The sequence below is a fragment of the Dermacentor silvarum genome, chromosome 4 (genome assembly GCF_013339745.2).
Source record: "Dermacentor silvarum isolate Dsil-2018 chromosome 4, BIME_Dsil_1.4, whole genome shotgun sequence".
Classification (NCBI taxonomy): Eukaryota; Metazoa; Arthropoda; class Arachnida; order Ixodida; family Ixodidae; genus Dermacentor; species Dermacentor silvarum.
In genome coordinates, this window is record NC_051157.2 from 219383924 (window position 1) to 219388923 (window position 5000).

General features: G+C 57.0%; 3 non-coding genes across 3 annotated transcripts in view; all 3 read left to right on the forward strand.

Annotated features, from left to right (window-relative positions):
• The first annotated feature begins 236 nt into the window (after positions 1 to 236).
• LOC119451233 (small subunit ribosomal RNA) lies at positions 237 to 2049 on the forward strand. The gene has a single exon (XR_005191758.1). It is a non-coding gene; the product is annotated as a small subunit ribosomal RNA (ribosomal RNA).
• Positions 2050 to 3735: 1686 nt separating this feature from the next.
• LOC119451056 (5.8S ribosomal RNA) lies at positions 3736 to 3888 on the forward strand. The gene has a single exon (XR_005191628.1). It is a non-coding gene; the product is annotated as a 5.8S ribosomal RNA (ribosomal RNA).
• Positions 3889 to 4976: 1088 nt separating this feature from the next.
• Positions 4977 to 5000, forward strand: part of LOC119451250 (large subunit ribosomal RNA) — a 3960-nt gene continuing 3936 nt past the window's right edge. The window contains exon 1 of the ribosomal RNA XR_005191775.1: positions 4977 to 5000. This exon is cut by the window's right edge and continues 3936 nt beyond it. This is a non-coding gene — a ribosomal RNA (large subunit ribosomal RNA).

A 5000-nucleotide genomic window follows, 5' to 3' on the forward strand; every position in this document is an offset into this window, starting at 1 on the left:
AAATCCCGCAAGCCGTGACCGAGTCGACGCAACGAATCTATCGAGAGTGTGCGTGCTTCTTGCCGCGTGGCGATACCCAGCCCTGCGGGGAGGGCGCCGTAGCGAGCTCGAACGCCGTCATCTCGGACTGTGCAAAGAGGTGGGCTTTGCAAAACGAAGCGTGCTGAGGCGCCTGAAGGTGGCCTCGGCGTCGCAACAACGGCGTCCGGCATGGCTGGACGCGCAGTGTGAACGATTACCTGGTTGATCCTGCCAGTAATCATATGCTTGTCTCAAAGATTAAGCCATGCATGTCTAAGTACATGCCGAAATAAGGCGAAACCGCGAATGGCTCATTAAATCAGTTATGGTTCCTTAGATCGTTTCTTCCTACTTGGATAACTGTGGCAATTCTAGAGCTAATACATGCAGTGAGCCTGAAGCCCTTTGGGCGACGGGTGCTTTTATTAGACCAAGATCGATCGGGTTTCGGCCCGTATTGTGTGGTGACTCTGGATAACTTTGTGCTGATCGCATGGCCACGAGCCGGCGACGTTTCTTTCAAGTGTCTGCCTTATCAACTTTCGATGTAGGTTACTTGCTTACCATGGTTGTTACGGGTAACGGAGAATCAGGGTTCGATTCCGGAGAGGGAGCCTGAGAAACGGCTACCACATCCAAGGAAGGCAGCAGGCGCGCAAATTACCCACTCCCGGCACGGGGAGGTAGTGACGAAAAATAACAATACGGGACTCTTTTGAGGCCCCGTAATTGAAATGAGTACACTCTAAATCCTTTAACGAGGATCAATTGGAGGGCAAGTCTGGTGCCAGCAGCCGCGGTAATTCCAGCTCCAATAGCGTATACTAAAGCTGCTGCGGTTAAAAAGCTCGTAGTTGGATCTCAGTTCCAGACGAGTAGTGCATCTACCCGATGCGACGGCTCGGACTGAACATCATGCCGGTCCTTTCTTGGTGCACTTCATTGTGTGCTCGAGAAGGCCGGTGCTTTTACTTTGAAAAAATTAGAGTGCTCAACGCAGGCGAGTCGCCTGAATAAACTTGCATGGAATAATAGAACAAGACCTCGTTTCTGTTCTGTTGGTTTTTGGAATACGAGGTAATGATTAAGAGGGACAGACGGGGGCATTCGTATTGCGGCGCTAGAGGTGAAATTCTTGGACCGTCGCAAGACGAACTACTGCGAAAGCATTTGCCAAGAATGTTTTCTTTGATCAAGAACGAAAGTCAGAGGTTCGAAGGCGATCAGATACCGCCCTAGTTCTGACCATAAACGATGCCAACCAGCGATCCGCCTGAGTTACTCAAATGACTCGGCGGGCAGCTTCCGGGAAACCAAAGTATTTGGGTTCCGGGGGAAGTATGGTTGCAAAGCTGAAACTTAAAGGAATTGACGGAAGGGCACCACCAGGAGTGGAGCCTGCGGCTTAATTTGACTCAACACGGGAAAACTTACCCGGCCCGGACACTGGGAGGATTGACAGATTGAGAGCTCTTTCTTGATTCGGTGGATGGTGGTGCATGGCCGTTCTTAGTTGGTGGAGCGATTTGTCTGGTTAATTCCGATAACGAACGAGACTCTAGCCTATTAAATAGGTGCGGGGTTCCCAGCACCTTACAACCTTCTTAGAGGGACAAGCGGCTCCTAGCCGCACGAAACAGAGCAATAACAGGTCTGTGATGCCCTTAGATGTCCGGGGCCGCACGCGCGCTACACTGAAGGAAGCAGCGTGTCTTTATCCCTGTCTGAAAAGACTGGGTAACCCGTGGAACTTCTTTCGTGATTGGGATAGGGGCTTGCAATTGTTCCCCTTGAACGAGGAATTCCCAGTAAGCGCGAGTCATAAGCTCGCGTTGATTACGTCCCTGCCCTTTGTACACACCGCCCGTCGCTACTACCGATTGAATGATTTAGTGAGGTCTTCGGACCGATGTCCGGCGCGGCCTTTCGGTTGCGCCGGTCTGTTGGAAAGATGACCAAACTTGATCATTTAGAGGAAGTAAAAGTCGTAACAAGGTTTCCGTAGGTGAACCTGCGGAAGGATCATTACCGGACTGTGAAGGGTGACGATCGTTTCTGCCCCGTGTGGGTGGAGCGGCTCGCTGCGCCCGACGCTTTCCGCCGCTGTCCCCGCTTGGACGCGGGGACGGCTATACCCGAACATGCGCGGGGACTGCCTGAATTCTGAGGGGCGCCCCGTGCCCAATTTGTTGCGCCCAGCGGGCGGCGGCTGCAACCTTGGACGGTTGGCTTGGCCGCGCCCGTGGGTACAAACGGCGTAACGCACTTTCATGGGTGGGCTTTCAGTCCGCCTCGACGCTCATGCGCGGAATGGGAGTAAGACGACCCGACAAAGCTTTGCCCAGTACGAGAGGAACGGTAGAGGTCGGTCAAGGAACTGGCGGTCGAGAGCTAAAGCTGCCTGCCATCCATCATTCATAGTTGGAACTGCGGTGCAAGCGCTCTCCCGTCCTCCGCGGCAAACGCCGCCGAGTCTGAAAAGGCTGGCGGCTGCCGGTCGCTTCCTGCGGCGAGTATGGAGTAACGACCCGACTATGTTGCTGCCCAAGTACTGAAGGAACGGCGCGGCATTCGGTCGGTCATGGAACTGGCGGTACGAGGGTGTGGCTGCCAAGTACAATAGGAACCGTGGCCCATAACGCCCTCCCGTCCTCCGCGGCAAGTGCCACCGAGCCCGACAGGGCCGGAGGCTGCCGGTCGGCTCCTGCTCGTGACGCGCGAGATGTCGAGATCGCGGTTGAATGCGACGACGTTGGCAGGCTATTCGCCCGCCGCCGAGGGAAAGGCGGCGCTGCTGCGAAGTACGAGAGGAAACGCGGCTTTGCTACGTCGGACGCGTTCCGCGGTTAACGGACTTGTGCGCTTTGGGAAGGCGCCGCACGTCGAAAGAGGATTTACGGACAGACGAGGGACTGAAGTCTCGAAACTTGAACGCACTTGCGGCCAGGCTCTTGCTGGCTTCGTCTTCCGCCTCGAGTAGAATTGTTGCGGCTCCGGCGCCGAAAGCTGTCCCTGGCACTGGCCGAGTGGTTTTGGAGAGCCGCGCGAGTACGCGCGCCGGGCTCTTGTCCGTCGTCTCAAGTAGACTGTCGGATCAGCAGCGGGTGTGCTGCGGCAATCCGCCGATGCGAAAGCGTGTTTGTGTGTTAGGGACATTGTGGTCAATTTGAGTACCCTTCTGATGACTAAAAGCGAGACACGTCGATGGGGGCGAGACCCCACCCGTGGCCGTGTCGCCGTGAAAGACTCCACAGCTGCTCGTGCCCCCTCATGGCCTTGCGGCTTTTTTCCAATTTTCGTGGAGCAATGTGAACGTGCACACGTAGCACACGGGTCCGGTGGGTGGTTGGCAGGGAAAACCGGCTTCGAGTGCTCGCAAAAAAGAAAAAGACGTGGTAAGGGGAGCCACGCCCCCGCGGGTGTGTAGCCGTGAGCGGCTCCACTGCATCTTGGTCCTACATCTGATCCTGGTGCATACAGAGTGGAGGCTTACGTGCACACAAAGGCTCGCGGGGTTTAGCTGGAAACGCAACACGCAAGTAGCAGGGTGTGGTGCGCCTATATGCTACCAGCTGTCTGAGACGCGGCTGTCGAAAGAGCGCGCAGACTCGAGGAGCGCGCGCAGAAAGGTGCCCTTCGAAACCACACACAGGGAGACGCCACGTGCCTAAAACCCTGGTTGTACTGTACGGAATTGAACAAACTACTTTTCACGACTCTAAGCGGTGGATCACTCGGTTCTCGGGTCGATGAAGAACGCAGCCAGCTGCGAGACTTGGTGTGAATTGCAGGACACACTGAGCACTGATTCTTTGAACGCACATTGCGGCCTTGGGTCTTCCCTTGGCTTCGTCTGTCTGAGGGTCGGATCACATATCAAGAGAGCCTTCGGCGCACAAGGGAACGTGCGTCCGTCGACTCGTTTTGACCGCGTCGGCATCACGGACAGTACGTTGAGTGCTGAAGCCACGCGCCAGCGGCCTCACGTGAGGGAGACGGTGGCGAACTGAACTGTTGTGCCAAAACTTCGCAGAGACGGAAACGAGGCATTGTACTACTGCAGCGCGGCTAGTGCGCGCCTCCGAAGAGACCGCCGCAGGATGGAGTCGGACACCTGCAGGGAAAGTGCGGTCTGAATCGCGAGGCGCAAACGTCTGTTGCGACAGCAGTAGCGCGCACGTTTGCGAGAGAGTCGGAAGCTTGCGTGCACGGACAAACGCGGGAAGCAAATGCCGGCCGATTCCCGCGCCGTGCGCTAAGCGAGCGTGATCGCACGTTGCGTTGTTTGCCTTCGGAGTACGTCGAGCTCTTGCAAAAAGGTCACTCGTCCGCGTCACCGCACGGGTGCAGGCGCCCTAGTCTGGGTTTCGTCGCAGGAATAGGAATCGGAAAAAATTCTTGCGCGGAACGGGGAGGACAAGGGTGCGCCCCGAAGCGGTAGTGATGCGGTTACGCGAGTGCGCCGTCTGCGAGCGCGAAGAAAACTGCACGACGAAATAGTCGCCGCGAAGCGGAAAATGTCTCCTTCGAAAGCGTGGGTTTGCCCGTTGGCGGGGCTGAAGCGTTCCGTCGTAGTCCGCCGTCGGTCCAAGTGCTTCGCAGTCTCTGCCCCGAAAAGACTGGGCCACTCCAGTTGGGGCAGGGGCGACGCCACACGAGACGATGCCCTCTGCCAGGCTACGAGTCCGTCCTGCGGCGCCCGCTGAAGCGGCGCGCTGCGTGGGCGGCATGCCTCGGCGGTGTTTTGGGCTGCAGACACGGTCGTTTGCCACGCAACTGCTCGTGCGCCGCACGCGCGCAGGCGGTTTGTAAACCGCCTGCCAGCCTCGTCTATAAGTAGCTCCGTGTTGGGCGAAGGACGTGGTAGGGCGTCGCACTCGGTTCGCGCTGGGCTTTCGAACGTGTCGAGTCCTTTCCAGCACGCTGGAATGGGCGAAAGCGATGTATCCGTTTGTCGACCTCAGATCAGGCGAGACAAC